Raw genomic sequence first — 17798 nt, forward strand, 5'->3', positions numbered from 1 at the left:
GGCTATTTCACAGTTATATCATACGTTCACCCGTCATGGTATCATACCTGTACCTCCGTATGTGTAGTATAAGGTTCTAAATCATTTTTTTATAGCTTCTTTCTAACACTATTGACGACATTGTTAAAACTACATGCATATATCACAAAACTGCAAATTTAGTATAGTTAAAAAGATATACAATATTGAAATGCATTTTTTTCTATCAAAAATTACAGAGGGTGGCGTACACCCTCTACGCCCCCTCTGAATCTGCCACTGGATATCTAGTTGTTTCACTGAAAAAGAATGAATTTGCGCAAGACTTCTTATTTTGCATGCTTTATTGTAAAAACTGCAGCATTCATTTGCGTCAAATAAAACAACCATTTCATGTCAAACTGCCCTCATTAATATATTATTGATAAATGGCTACATGAAATGAATAATGGAAATATCAATTTGGCCGTCCTTTTGGATTTTAAGAAAGCTTTCGATGGTGTTGATCATGAAATTCTATGTAAAAAACTTCTAATTTATGGCTTCCATGAAGATACTGTTGTTTTTTTAAAATCATATTTGAGTGAAAGAACACAGCAAGTCCATATAAATAATCAGTTTTCTGATAAAAAATTTATATATAATTTTGGTGTTCCACAGGGCTCAATAATTGGTCCCATTTTGTTTGTTTTGTTCATAAATGACCTTCCATTACACATCAAAAACTGCCATACAGACTTGTATGCTGATGACACAACTATGCATACATCAGGAAAGACTATTGGTGATATGCAATTAAAAGTACAAGATGATCTCCAATGTGTCGAAAAATGGTGTCATGAAAATAGCATGTTCATAAATTTGGATAAGACAAAATGTATGGTTATAGGTACAAGACAAAGGCTGCCTTTAAATCAAGCAGAACCAGTTCTAACTATTAAGAATAAAATTCTTCAAAAATCATCAATTGAAAAACTTTTAGGTGTTAGAATTGACTCTAATTTGTCCTGGACAGGTCATATTAATTACTTATGTTCATCAATTTCATCTAGACTTTTTTACTCTCTAAAATCAAGAAATTTCTAAATATTGATCTAAGAAAATTATTTGATAATGGTTATATTCTCCCTCTGATAGATTATTGTTGTATTATTTGGAGTGGTTGTGCTAAAAATGAGCTAGTTAGAATAATAAAATTGCAGAAAAGGGCTGCAAGACTTATTCTAGATGCTGATCCACTTTCATCATCAGCTCCACTGTTTAAACAGCTTGGATGGATGACAGTAGAGAACAGAATCACATACCACATATCAGTTTTGATGCATAAATGCTGTAAGAATGAAGCCCCTGTATATCTCACTGAAAAATTTAAAGAAATGCCAGAAATAAACCAATATCGTTTGAGAAATGCCTCTTGCAAAAATTTACAAGTTCCAAAAGCCAAAACAGAGCTTTATAAGAAATCTTTTATATATTCAGGATCTATTTTACTCAAACTTATGATATTGTTGATGCCAATACTATACATGTCATATATGAATTTGTAACTTTTACCTGTTTTGAAAATTGTATATTTCATAACAATTTTTTATTTCATTATTCATGTATGTGTGTCTGTTTGATATTTTGTAATTGTTTGTTATATTTCATTGTATTTCATGAGGGCCTCAGGGAAGATTAGCTTTATAGCTAACTGTGTAACCCTCTTTAAATAAAGAATTATTATTATATTATTATTATTTAATTGCGCAAATATTATAGACTTGTTTTCATATGCTTGTTCTTAGTGCACTGAGGAGGTCCTTTACGGTATTGACAGGTACAAGCAAAGGGCCTCCTTAGTGCACTTATAACAAAATAGTGCACTTATAAGGACCTGATGGAATGATAGAACTGACACAAAAAACATGACATAAAAATGGAGACTTTCTTAAAGTACTTAATTTCAAATTTTATAATCATATATCTTTAGTAATTATAAAGTTATTTAACAGTTGAAGTCAGTATTCTAATGTAACATGTACGTGTAAATAGGTAAATCGTTTCGAGGTAAATATGACACAACTAATAAAATTGAGAATGGAAATGGGGAATGTGTCAAGTTCCATTTATTGGCGCAATTCATATTATAAAAAACAAGAACTATCTTTAAAAAAGATATCCAACGTATTTAAATTTGAGTATATGTTTAAAACTATCATTTCGATAACCTTCAGAAGCACAATGATTTAATGATGCAGACCTCTTTAATTAAATCTCCATCTGAATATAATTACAAGAAGGCGATTGCAGTTTGACACAATCTGTCTTGGTGGCAACGCCCGTTCACTGCCTTCATTTTGTGAACAACAATGCTGTAACTATCTAAAAATCATTGAATTACCAACAAAATAACGTTACAAATGGTTTTGTGACTATTCCAATTATATTTAAATAAGTCATTTACCATTTAAATAACGTTTTCTCTGTTTGTGTTACCCCGCGGAAATCTCACATGTGTATGTGCGTTCTAAAAGTCATGTACATTCGTCCAACAAAGTTTACATTACAAATTATATAATTGTTCCAAATAAACAGCTGTCATGGATGGAAAGAGCTATTGGAGAAACAATTATTCTAATAAAAATATAAATCTTTGTAAGATCTAGTTCAAATATTTATAGTTTTTCACTTGCTTTCCATCACGATATAATTAACGAGACGTTTTTTCAAACACAACCAAATCACCCACCATGACAGCATTTTGTCCAATCACAAAAGGATTTTCGAGCATGCGTATTCTGTTGCCATAGTTAAGCGTCCTTAAGTTCAAAGGGCACAAACCAAAACTATACCGACAACGTCGGAATATACCGAATTCGTTGGAAAAAGAAGAGATGGGCGAGATACAAACCTTTACAATTTGACATACAATGTATTACACCTGACCTTTTTGACAAACCAGTAAATTCTTCGCCCGGGGATATGCATCTGACACTAATCTTCCTTCAGTAACTTTACAATACCCAGCCGTGTCATTTCCGTATATTGTATATGTAGATAACACGTGTGATACACCAGAAATAACCATTCAAGTGATTTTTATTTTTAGAAGAACTCCATATCAGGAAACATTAAATATACATACACATACAATTACAATTGAAACTAGAGGCTCTAAAGAGCCTGTGTCGCTCACCTTGGTCTATGTGAATATCAAACAATGGACACAGATGGATTCATGACAAAATTGTGTTTTGGTGATGGTGATGTGTTTGTAGATCTTACTTTACTAAACATTCTTGCTGCTTACAATTATCTCTATCTATAACAGTACTTTCTGTGGAAAATGTTATTGAAAATCTTCAAATTTTAAGAAAATTGTTAAAAATTGACTATGAAGGGTAATAACTCCTTAGGGGGTCAATTGACTATTTTGGTCATACTGACTTATTTTTAGTTCTTACTTTGCTGTACATTATTGCTGTTTACAGTTTATCTCTATCTATAATAATATTCAAGATAATAACAAAAAAACAGCAAAATTTCCTCAAAATTACCAGTTCAGGGGCAGCAACCTAACAACCAATTATCCGATTCATCTGAAAATTCCAGGGCAGATAGATCATGACCTGATCAACAATTTTACTTCCCATCAGATTTGCTCTTAATGCTTTGGTTTTTCAGTTATAAGCCAAAAACTGCATTTTACCCCCATGTTCTATTTTTAGCCATGGCGGCCATCTTGGTTGGTTGGCCGGGTCACCGGACACATTTTTAAAACTAGATACCCCAATGATGATTGTAGCCAAGTTTAGTTAAATTTGGCCCAGTAGTTTCAGAGGAGAAGATTTTTGTAAAAGTTAACGCAGGACGACGACGACGGACGACGACAGACGCCGGACGCCAAGTGATGAGAAAAGCTCACTTGGCCTTTCGGCCAGGTGAGCTAAAAAAAATGTTAATAATATGGAGTTCAAATGTTGTTTTTATTAAATGCACCTAGGTAGGTATTTCTAAACTTATGTTGTTACTTTATTTCATGTATCTTTTTCTTTTTTTTTTGCTTCAATTACTTTTTTTTTTTATCTTAATGACTTATTCGTATAAAATCGAAAAACGCACAAATCTGAATAGAATCATATGGCATTGAATGATTTCTTTAACTCAAAACTAGAAATACATGTACATGTAGATGCCTCTTAAATCTTATTTTTCTCGTTGGGTTGCTTGTCCATTAATTGACGTTTACATATATGCACAAAGATAAAATAAAATGAAACACTTTAAAGCAGTTTAAATCATGCAGTGAATTTTGAACATATAGTGTTATTTTAGATTAATACTTTTTCTGTCCCTTTTCTTAATAATTAGGTAACGTGTCACTGGTAAATATGGAACTAGTCAACCATGAATAATCTCAAACAACAAATTTTTGATTGATTTGGGTATCTATGGTTTGTCACACTTGCTTATACTAGTATTATCAATATTACGTATTATTTTCAGTTATAGTAGTCTCAGTTTTCAACAATATTTTAACAATATCCTTAAGAATTTTAATTGCTTCAGTCATTTAATATATGCATATATATTTATTTTTTTCATGATTAATATTTTTAGATTGATAATAAAATTGCATAATTTTTAAGCATTTATTTATTTATATTCATTTAACGTGCACACCTATTTGATAAGTGTTTAAACACTTGACACCATATTGATACATATCATATATGAACATTTCGGAAAAATAAGGTAGATATTTAATCATTGGCTCTCAGGAAGTTTTCATGTAGGTTAAAAGAAGGGGGACAATAAACCTTTAAGTAGTAAAACTTTAAGATTGGTATTCTTTATATTGTATAACTTTCATATTCTGGCTTTCTCCTCAATTTTTAAATTATATTGAGAAGTCACGTTTTAATGCCAGATCTTTTATCATTTGTTCTGTTAAATCAAAGACATGTAATACATGTATTCTATTATCTGGGATAAATTATTCACAATGATAAAGAAATAAGGGATGATTTAGAAATTGGCATGTTGTGTATACACCTATCTATTGGTGAACACTATATATGTTGCCCACTAGCTGTCCTTATGTGTTTTTTGTTGTTTAATTGCTGTCTCGTTGTCGTTAAACCCACTTTAATCTCATACAGTTTCAATATATATTTTTCTTAAGACTTTGCCCAGAGGAAAGTAATAGAATAGGTTTGTATATACATTTTAGCGTTTCACTTTTCAATTTTTAACTCCCCAATATTTTATTTTAAACTATTAATTTTGAAGACGTGTGTTATCTAAACGAAGTCTCAATGGTCACCAAATCAACAGCATCATAAATGCAAGGTCAGTTTTTTTTACGTTCTAAAACAACAAAAATTCTAGATTCACATTCACTATGGTCGGGTTGTTGTCTCTTTGACACATTCCCCATTTCCATTCTCAATTTTATTTGCATAGTACATATACTTATTCGTCTGTAGTGTACAAGCAAGTATAGTAAATAGAAATTCTGACAGACCTAAAAGAAGTTTTAAAAAACCTGGGCTATTTGTCCTGTACCCAAGTGTAAATCTTATATATACAATATATACCCTTATTTTATTCTGTATGCTTCTTTGTACATATGTACATGTTTAAGTTCTTTAATATGCTTATGAATAAAAGGAGATGTACATGTAGGGTGTACATTGTACATTTTTTGTGTACATAATCTGACATATATCATGAGACAGCTACAGAAGTTGTTTCTGTTCAACATTTTGTACTACCAGACAAAGGTTCATTCTGTTACTATACTAGTTACCGGTACAGTCTTTATGCAATATGTAACATGTATAAAGGCCACACCAATTAATTCCTTGTTTGACAAACCCGCCCACACCCTATATTTTTCAAAACAGGAAAAAATCAATTTTTTTTAATTATATTTCCCCTTCCCGCATCTGGTAATGTAATGATGTCCATTTTTCGCATCATTTTTTGTAAATATTATAAAAAGATACTATCACTTGTTTTCAAATCACAGTCTTACCTGTATTTATTGATTTTAAACCTGTAAGTACCCCACCACACTGTGTAAATATATTGTGTAAATTATTTTATTAATAATTAAACCTATACTAGATCACATCCGCGAAATCGCGGGCATACACAGTTGTAAACTGTTGTAGGATGAATTTTTGTAAAAGATATTATGTCTGGAGAATTTCATAAAAGGTATCAAAAGCCCCCTCACTTTTGTTCCTAAGTCCGTTATCTGTTTCTTTTCTGTTAAATTCAATTATGTTCATGTCTCTGGCCTCAAACCACAATTATTCTACCCCTTTACTACAATGCATTTTCTTTGTAAAAGTCAAATCAAATAATGAAATTAATAATTTGCACCGCTTCAAACATAAAATAAATGTAACTGCTTATAGACCATTATTATTCTAACAAAAATAAATATGCTTCTAGGACAATCCATCAGTGTTTTTTTTCATTTGAGAGCCCTATTAACACACCAATGGGAGGATTTAAATCTTGTATAAATGACGAAGGCTAATTTGAGGGGTCACGGGTCGGAGGGGTCCTCATCCCGAAATCCCGGGCTTAAAAACATGAAATCCCGAGGTGCCGAATTTAAAAACATTCATTCGACATCCCGAAAATCCAAAAAAAATATTCCCGGACCACGAAAGGATCAATCCCGTAATCCCGAGCTTAAAAACACCCGATCCTGACCTCCGAAAAAGTCCTGCCTCCCTCAAGTCTCCACCATACTTTCATTTTGGCCAAATCACTACTTTCACTTTCAACAATAAATTTTTATGCTCCATTTAAGGCCATTATGTTTCCTAGTCTGTGCGACCGTTCGTTCGTTCGATCGTACCGTCCGTCCGTCTGTCCGGCTTCAGGTTTAACTTTTTGGTCGAGGTAGTTTTTGATGAAGTTGAAGTTCAATCAACTCGAAACTTAGTAAATAATTATGTTCCCTATGATATAATCTTTCTAATTTTGAATGCAAAATTTGAATGCAAAATTAGAGATGTTACTCAATTTCATTGTCCACTGAACATAGAAAATGATAGTGCCAATGTTGTATACGTGTGCTATGGACACATTCTTTTTTCCACATGTTTTACTTATTTCAATATATATGCAACTGGTATGACCCCTTAAATAGTCATTTCAAAGAAAACAGTAGACAGAATTATACAGAAAGTCTCTATATATCATAGTATTATAATCGTAGCTTACATGTAGATAAACCCGAACCAGATGCTCCGCAGGGCACAGCTTTATACGACCGCAGAGGTTGAACCCTGAACGGTTGGGGCAAGTATGGACACAACATTCAAGCTGGATTCAGCTCTAAATTTGGATTGTGATTAAATAGTTGACACAGCATAGGTTTCTGACACAGAAAAAATGTGGTCTAATGAACTTAAAATATTTTTTTTGCCTTTGAGCAATTCACTATGCAGTTGAATATTAATCCTCTCAAAAATATGTTTGAAGAAATTTTCTTTTTTTTTATGAAATCTGAAATGAAACAAGTTTACCCCCCCCCCCCCCCAATTTTTTTTCACATCCCCCTTTCCCTTTTTCCAAAACTGATCTCAATTCAAATTTCTAATGGAGTTTGCAACAATAACTACTCATTTAAATACATCATAAAATATTAAAATGTAAAATAAAATGCTTGTTATCACTGATCCATAAACCATAATATTGAGAACGCTCTGATTGGCTTATTTAATTTTCATTTTTGTTATACATCATACGATTGGATGTAGTTGTGCATGTTTAAAACCGGAAAACCTTTCTTTGACCAAAAGTCAGTCTGATGACGGAATCAATATCCGGACACCCTTTTTGTCGTTTTTTTTCTCCCAAAATAACTCAATCTGAATAATCATAAGAATGGATGACAAATGCGACTATGCATGTTACCTATAAGACACAGAGGCATGATGATTAATTTATTGTGGAAGGAAGAGAAGCGACACACAAAATGAGGTCTTCTCGTTTAATAGTATAGATATCCCAAGTGGGAGTACTCCGATATAAATATATAACAGGAAAAAATGCCTGTACATTGGTTGCCTTCCCCTTACTTACATTCCACATCAAAATATGTTCGTTGTCGGAACTTCTAAAGAACAGTTGGCTTCAGTTGCAAATATATTGCAAATATATTGTATGCTGGCAGAACAAAACTACCCATACTCGCTGCTTGTTTATGTACCTGTCAGGATTGATTTAGGGGCCTGTTGTTCAGTAGTATGTTGATGTGGTTCATAGCCTGTTATTTCTCAGTTTGTATATATATATTAGATTGTTGGTTTTCCTGTTTGAATTGTGTACACTAGTAATGTTGGGGTCCCTTATGTCCTTATAGCTTGCTGTTTAGTCGGGGTCATAGCCCTAGTATGTGTAAAAGGCAGAACAATGACTTGAATTTGTTATAATCAGGTTGGGAGGAACCCTCCCTAAAGTCAGTGGTTATTTTATTGTTATAGAAAAGAAAAATAGAATAAACCAAGGATTTGTATAGTGCTACTATACAAATCCTTGGAAAAGCTGAGAATTTTTTACTTAAAAAGAGGAGAACTACATCATATTTGAAACAACTTTTCTAAAAGAGGGGTCCACACATTCTGAATAATATAAAAGTAAATGATATGTGTTAACATTAACATGGTTAAAGTCTCTTTGGCACACATACATGTACATAGACCACATCTAATTATTCATTTATTTCTTGGTGTACAGGGTAAAACACTCCATGAATTAAAGAAATGTCAGAGTACAAGTGTTAAATCAAGTTTTAATATTTAGAAAATCTAATATTTTATGTTTACAAAAAAAAATTATAATCATTCGCCTTTTATCTTTCATGCTTCACCTACATTGTACATGACCTAAAACAAGAGTGCACACGCTGAAATGTCTCGCCTTCTATACTAATCATTGATATTATGTTGATAGTCCTAAGTATAAAGCTTTAATACAACTGTCACATAAACTTAACATTAACCTAGATAACTAAACAAAGACCAATGAACCTTGAAAATGAGGTCAAGGTCAGATGAACCATGCCAGGCAGACATGTACAGCTAACAATGCTTCTATACAACATATATAGTTGACCTATTACTTATAGTTTAAGAAAAATAGACCAAAACACAAAAACTTAACACTGTGCAATGAACCGTGAAAATGAGGTCAGGGTCAAATAAAACCTGCGCGACTGACATAAAGATCATAAAATATTTCCATACACCAAATATAGATGACCTATGGCATATAGTATTAGATAAAAAGACCAAAACTCAAAAACTTAACTTTGACCACTGAACCATGAAAATGAGGTCAAGGTCACATGACATCTGCCCGCTAGATAGGTACACCTTACAATCATTCCATACAACAAATATAGTAGACCTATTGCATATAGTATGAGAAAAACAGACCAAAACACAAAAATTTAACTATAACCACTGAACCATGAAAATGAGGTCAAGGTCAGATGACACCTGCCAGTTGGACATGTACACCTTACAGTCCTTCCATACATCAAATATACTAGCCCTATTGCTTGTAGTATCTGAGATATGGACTTGACCACCAAAACTTAACCTTGTTCACTGATCCATGAAATGAGGTCGAGGTCAAGTGAAAACTGTCTGACAGACATGAGGACCTTTCAAGGTACGCATATATCAAATATAGTTATCCTATTACTTATAATAAGAGAGAATTCAACATTACAAAAAATCTGAACTTTTTTTTCAAGTGGTCACTGAACCATGAAAATGAGGTCAAGGACATTGGACATGTGACTGACGGAAACTTCGTAACATGAGGCATCTATATACAAAGTATGAAGCATCCAGGTCTTCCACCTTTTAAAATATAAAGCTTTTAAGAAGTTAGCTATCACCGCCGCCGTAGCCGCCGTAGCCGCCGCCCGATCACTATCCCTATGTCGAGCTTTCTGCAACAAAAGTTGCAGGCTCGACAAAAATTGCAAATTAAATATTTTTTTATTAAAATTTTCAAATCGCTCGCTCGCCCCAACTTTTGGAGTCCAAAAATCCGTAGAACAAGACATTAAATTGGTGTGGCCTAAAAAGGAAAATTAATATTATAATTATTCAGCCTACCTTCTGGGTCCACCTTTTCTGGAGGAAATTTATTTGTTTATATAGGTGATCACTGAAGCATGACTGGAGCAGGGCCCTTCTTAGGTAACTAGTCAGTGCAGTGGGCCCCAACTTGGGAAAATTTGTGGATCCACCACTGATATAGCATCACATGACACTGAAAGACCCTGCGGAACGTGAACACTGGGTTACTATATGGTGTTTAATGCTAATTTGGTATGGGCTTTGAAGTTAGAAGATTCAATGTTCTGCAATGTACCTGTATAATCATTTAAAAAAAATAAGACATAAAATAGATTTGTCGTTTCGGAATCTTATGTATTCTTGGTAATATTCTTAAAAGCGTTCACCAAAAAGTTGTGATTGGCTTAACACATACTAAATATTTGAATTCCATCCAATGATGTGGCTTTATTTTCATTTTGGTCTACGAACAATAAGATTACCATTTACCCCAGGTTTTATATATAGATTCGGGAAAAGGCGAATTACCTACCTGAACCTTTTGTTTCAAATTGAAGGCTGGAAACAAGCATATAATTTAAATTTGTTTTGGTTTGAATTAAATTAAATTAACTATATAAAAAAGAAGATGTGGTATGATTGCAAATAAGACAACTCTCCACAAGAGAACAACATGACACACAAATTAACAACTATAGGTCATGATACGGGCCTTCAACAATGAGCAAAGACCATACCGCATAGTAAGCTATAAAAAACACGGAATTTACAATGTAAAACAATTCAAACGAGGCAGGAACATATATTTACATACATACATAATGTGGCGGAGTTTTTTTTTATTTTGCAAAAACTTGCTAAATATATATTGATAGTTCGTGAATCTTTTACAAAAATGTTAGGTGGATATTGTTAAGTTTTTAACACATCTTTTTTCACAGAACTTTTGCATAAAAACTTGGATTACAATATAAGTCCTTCATGTTTATATATATATCGTGTATATGAAAAATATTTGTATCAGTAATACTGTTATACTGCTTACTGGATGTTTTTTGTTTTGTGTACACAATTGTCAATTGTTACTTTTTTTATTACAGGTTCAAGATGACAATGACATGAATGATGAGAACACAAGTGCAAAAGATAAGCCTTACAATACCTGACTGCAGGATCTATGAACAGTTGGTAATCCACAAGGTTTGTGTCAAAATTCCTCTTTTTCAACACATATTTTATTGTCATCCAGAAAACATGGACAACAATGTGTTCAGGGCAACATAACTTTTTGAAATGGAATAAAGTTAACTTTCCAACCAGACATTCCACAGTGTGATCATGGTGATCATACATGTCAAGTGACATGATATTCGCGTGTAACACACGCTTTTTCAATGGTTTACACGCGAGGATTTTGTCACATGGCGTGTACACGCTTTTCACCACTTTACACGCAATTACACGCTTTTTCGTTCTTTTCATTTTTTGGTCATTAGTGATATCACTATTCTCAGGTTTTTTTCCTTATTCGGCGATAAATACCGAAAAATTCGAAGTAATTGTTTGGCTACCGTATTGTTTATTTTTTTGTATGGACAAACAGTAAAAGGTAAGTAGTTTGTGATTAGTTTTAACGATTTCGAGACTTTCTTTTAAATTCACTTAATAGGGGAAATGTGCACAGGAAGAGGTCACTTTCAGGGCCTGTACCGTCGTCTAAAGTGCCGATTGTTTAGCCAAAACGATGTGTACGGCAAGATTCAAGATTTATAAATTATATTTTGGAGTTCGAGTTTAAATGATCGAGTGACAAGTAACGCATAATTTGTGCATTCTATGTTGCAATGATAGAAAAAAATACATGTGAGAGGAGAAATACAATGTAGCTGTTTGAATAAGCATTTAACATGTTTAACTTATGGAAATCAAATTTATAAAACATTTTTCTTTTTCAATTTCAGTTTCAAATCTAGCCAACACGGCAACAGATTTCTACAGGCCATGGGGATAAAAATATCACAGAACTGTTGGATCAGCTCTCATAGTACCAGCTTTCTTCTGATGAACTACCCAGTTTTAACCAGGCAATAGCATTAATGGGAGCAATGGCAGAGATGACATTTTACATTGCCAAAAAAAACCCAACATTATGACATTTTTTCAAATCTTGATGAAGCTAATTCAGTCAAATATCAATTCCTACTGTGGGAGAGCCTTTTCAATTAAAAAGAAATTGACACTGAATTCTGATCAGAACTTGACTATGTTACATTTGTATTGTGTGCTGCTATCAAATAATTGTAACTAAACTTGAAACTGGCAGTTGTTTTGAATATGTGCCTAGTGGTGATGCTTTAAAAGCAACATAACAGACCACTGTTTAATACAATAAAAGTTCACAGTAGAATATATATTGTTTTTTTATATTCACAAATTTGTATGAAATTATGAACATTACCACATTCATATTAACAAGTCCGCATCTACGTCACGCGTTTTCACACGCTTTTTGACATATCATGTCATGTCATGACATGATTTCCCATTGTAAGAGGTTGACATGTATGATGGTGATGTCAAACAGCATGATAAAAATGATTAAAAATACTAGTAAGACTCAGCTTAAAGGTTATTGACACCCATCTTTTCTTGCCTGTTTTTTCTGGACAGACAGAAAACCCTCCATTAATGGAATGCAGAAAGTGAAAGATATGGCTAATTGACTGTTAAATTGTAAAATTAACGTTAACGGAACCTACCAGGGATGGGCACGATTACTGACAAATGTAATCGATTAATAATCGATTACATGAGTGATTTATGTGCAATCGATTAATAATTGATTACTCAGATTTTTGTATGTAATCGATTGCCCTCGATTACTTTATCAAAAGTAATTACATTACTTTTCAATAACTGGCAATTACATCCTTCAACATTTGTATAGTGGAAATATTACAAAACCAGTATTTGAAGCATTGTTTCCAAATTATAAGTTGGTAGTTGTTTTCTAGAAGGAATCTGTTACTGAGGATCAGAAATTAACAAAAAACTTAAAATTTTACTTTCAACATGAATGAGAGCTGACATTAAGTACTTATTTATATCAAAGTTTTTTCTCAATTTTTTTTCTTTTATACTGACTTAGTTAGCTTTATTGTTTTAACTTATTAAAGACAGGTACATTTTTGCATAGTTAATTACAAGGTTGGAAGTTTTCTCTGAAAAAAAAATAAGATAGAATAATGTATTTGTTCACCTAATTTTAAAGATCAAAATTAATAATTAGATGCATCATTTAATCCTTTTGTTTGGATAAACACCCTAATTATAGGTTATAAAACTGTTAATGGAGTACAATTTATAACCTGGGGCAAAATAATGTTAATATCCCTCTTAATTAATTAGACATTGATTTTTGCAGTTATTGAACTAAAAACAAAGTCTGTATCTTATTGATTAGAAGAGATTGATCATTTGATAATTAGTAAAGACAAGAAGTTTGTTAAGACTTTTTTTTTTATTGTTTAATCAAATTACATGTATAAACAAAATATATTTATAGTGTCAAAGAGAGATAAATGTACCTATTTCTAAAAAAGAATTCAATGCAAAGCCATTCGTTCATTGTGTACTTTCAATTTTGATATATATGTATATCATAACATTATAAGAATTCAACTGTTAATCTATTATATGCTTTATGGAATTTTAAAGAAATAAGCTTACTACCTTTCTACTTTAGTGTAGTACAGAACCTAACATTACTTATTTTAAATCTATTTTCTTATTTCAAATTTATTTTTCATATTAATATAAAAGGTTATGAATTATTGACAAGCACATGCATGCTTTTGCTTCAAAATTTTGGTAGGGGATGTGGTTGAACATAATGCAGCTTGAGACAATAAATAACAAGAGTGCACACACTGAAATGTCTCGCCTTCTTTACTAATCATTGATATTATGTAGCTAGTCCTAAATATAAAGCTTTATTACAACTGTCACATAAACTTAACATTAACCAAGAAAACTAAACATTGACCAATGAACCATATAAAAATAAGGTCAAGGTCAGATGGACAATGCCAGGCAGACATGTACAGCTAACAATTCTTCCATACAACAAATATAGTTGACCTATTCACGGCTATTGCTTATAGATTAAGAAAAACAGACTAAAACACAAAAACTTAACACTAAGCAATGAACCCTGAAAAGGAGGTCATGGTCAAATAAAACGTGCCCAACTGACAATTAGATCATAAAATATTTCCATACACCAAATAAAGTTGACCTATTGCATATAGAATTAGAAAAAAAGACCAAAACTCAAAAACTTAACTTTGACTATTGAACCATGAAAATGAGGTCAAGGTCAGATGACACCTGCCAGCTAGACATGGACACCTTACAATCATTCCATACACCAAATATAGTAGACCTATTGCATACAGTATAAGAAAATCAGACCAAAACACAAAAACTTAACTATAACCACTGAACCATGAAAATGAGGTCAAGGTCAGATGACACCTGCCAGTAGGACAAGTACACCTTACAGTCCTTCCATACACCAAATTTACAAGACCTATTGCTTATAGTATCTGAGTTATGGACTTGACCACCAAAACTTAACCTTGTTCACTGATCCATGAAATGAGGTCGAGATCAAGTGAAAACTGTCTGACGGGCATGAGGACCTTGCAAGGTACGCACATACCAAATATAAATATCCTATTACTTATAATAAGAGAGAATTAAACATTACAAAAAATCTTAACTTTTTTTTCAAGTAGTCACTGAACCATGAAAATGAGGTCAAGGACATTGGACATGTGACTGACGGAAACTTCGTAACATGAGGCATCCATATACAAAGTATGAAGCATCCAGGTCTTCCACCTTCTAAAATATAAAGCTTTTAAGAAGTGAGCTAACACCGCCGCCGCCGCCGGATCACTATCCCTATGTCGAGTTTTCTGCAACTAAAGTCGCAGGCTCGACAAAAACTAGGCAGTTGATATAAAACTCTTTAAGTCATATCAATACATTCTATTTCATCTGTACTACAAAGTAATAAATATAGAATACATACATATTTTCATTTAAAATAGGTTATATTTCATCAAACTATTTTACTAAAGTAATCGAAATGTAATCGAAAAGTAATCGATGATTACATTATAATTTTTGCTGTAATCGATTAAATTACGATTACATGTAATCGAAAATGTCTTCGATTACAGATTACTGTCGATTACTGGAAAAAATGTAATCAATTACAATCGATTACGATTACAGATTACGATTACCCCATCCCTGGAACCTACAAATGGAAACATGTAAAGCAAAAACCTCATGTAATCTATAAAGTAATTCAACATCTTGTAGCAGCCTCGTAGAGATTGTTCCACAGCTGTAAAGGATAATCAAAGATGAACAGTTCTAATTTTCAACATGAACACAGACATGTCAGACAGAGATTAATCTAAACAAGTACAATTTGATTAAAAAGAATTTATGCACATATACATGTAAGTTGTACAAGGTTGTACCTGTATAGTGGAAAAATTACAAGTGCAGTTGATTACGAACAAAAGACCAACATAAAAGGGCTAAATGTTACAGATATCTGTAAATTTACATTATGTTCATAAGAACAGCAGTATCAACATTTGAACAGTAACTTCATCCATTGTTTGTCAAGCGTGTGTATCAAAACATTAATTTGATTAAATATTTCTTTTTATGCACTGTACTTTCATTACAATTTCGTGAGTAATAAGGCCAGATTGATTTCAGATTTTTATGAAAGTTCTTGGGTCTTTCATCATGTTTATCACAATTTTTATAAGTTACTATACCGCTTTCAACAATGAGTAAAACTCTTTATCATTTGCATTTATACATACAATTACATTTGTACATGAATTATGCTACCTTTAATACACAAATAAACAAATAATGACAGACAGCAACCAAAAAAGAACAACATAAGCTTTAGCTTGAGCATGTTGAGAGACTGGCACATAAAATGTGACATAGTAAATATAAACAAGAATGTGTCCACAGTACACGGATGCCCCACTCGCACTATCATTTTCTATGTTTAGTGGACCGTGAAATTGGAATAAATTCTCTAATTTGGCATTAAAATTAGAATGATATTATCATGATTATCAAAGGGAACATGTATACTAAGTTTCAAGTTGATTGGACTTGTATTTTATCAAAAACTTCCTTGACCAAAAACTTTAACCTGAAATTTGCACTATCATTTTCTATGTTCAGTGAACCGTAAAATTGGGGTCAAAACTCTAATTGTGCATTTAAATTAGAAAGATCCTATCATAGGGCACATGTATATATATAGCTACGTTTCAAGTTGATTGGACTTCAACTTCATCAAAAACTACCTTGACCAAAAACTTTAACCTGAAGCGGGACAGACAGACGAACGGACGAACGAACGGACAGACGAACGGACGCACAGACCAGAAAACATAATGCCCCTCTACTATCGTAGGTGGGGCATAAAAAGAAGATGTGGTATGATTGCCAATCAGACAATAGTAATCATGTTTTTGAGAGTTTTTCTGTGACATTAACATATACATGTATCAGAATAAGAAAGGACATAAGATATCATGTACATGTATGGGTACATACAAAATTAAGAAATGTGGTTTCATTGCTAATGAGACAACTCTCCCCAACATGGGCAAGCAACTAACATGACTAAATGACGTAAAAGTCAAAAACTAAAGGTCAGTGTAAGGCTAGGCCTACAACTATGAGCAAATTTCATACAACATAGTCATTTAGCTGAAATGCTTGTCTTGAAAATTGTACTGCCTTTAACAATTGAGGGTGTTGCAGTACAAAATTCAATAAAAAAGAAACCAGAAAAAAAATTCAACCCTGACAAATCCTTAGAAAATTATGTAAATAATGATAAATGAAACATGCAGTGGTGAATACAGGTTCAAAGTTTGAGATGCAGGTTGTTCAATAGAAGGTGGTACCTTGTACTTTTAATTCTAATGTTACGGAAAGTTTCATGTCTACATTCAACAGGTAAATTTAGGATTTTTATATTCTTGCAATATATTTAAAAGAATCTACTACATGTATAAGGTAAAGAGTGTCGGTCAAAACATGAGTGACTAGCTTTTAAGTATACATGCATGACATGTAGATATCAATGAATACCAGCAATTGACAAGTTCAAACTCTGTAGACAATGCAGAAAAAAAAAAGAAAAAAATATATCAATAGCTCAATCAAACTTGATTGGTGTAAAACACACGAAACATGCACAAGGACTCATAAAGAAATATTTAAAGAAAATAAACATATATAAAAGCAACAATTTGATACTAAACATGAATCCCAGTAAAAGTTGAACTTGTACAAGTATGTTCCATTAGATGATTAGACTGTATTTGGATAAAAAACATACTTTCAGTCCTGTTAAATATACAGATACATGTAATCATAAAGTATTGCCATTTCCATTATCAAAATAAGACACAGATGAGACTTCTATCATTGTCTTCGCTTATTTATTTTTCTTCCGTAAAGTTCCATTACACATATTGCCTATTGTAAACCACTCAAACTTTATACATGTACAGTACTGTAAATTCAGAAATAATTGAATGCGAATAATGTGACTAGGTAAATATCGCAATAATAAGAACTTGCATT

General features: G+C 32.4%; 1 protein-coding gene and 1 long non-coding RNA gene across 4 annotated transcripts in view; one reads left to right on the forward strand and one right to left on the reverse strand.

The window, feature by feature from the left end:
• LOC139498980 (uncharacterized) overlaps positions 1 to 17798 on the reverse strand; it is a 101336-nt gene that overhangs the window by 45636 nt on the left and 37902 nt on the right. The gene's annotated exons all lie outside the window — the stretch shown is intronic.
• On the forward strand, positions 11429 to 12492 carry LOC139498959 (uncharacterized). Its single transcript, XR_011658056.1, has 2 exons — positions 11429 to 11694; positions 12047 to 12492. It is a non-coding gene; the product is annotated as an uncharacterized lncRNA (long non-coding RNA).

This window comes from Mytilus edulis, chromosome 12 (genome assembly GCF_963676685.1).
Source record: "Mytilus edulis chromosome 12, xbMytEdul2.2, whole genome shotgun sequence".
Taxonomy (NCBI): Eukaryota; Metazoa; Mollusca; class Bivalvia; order Mytilida; family Mytilidae; genus Mytilus; species Mytilus edulis.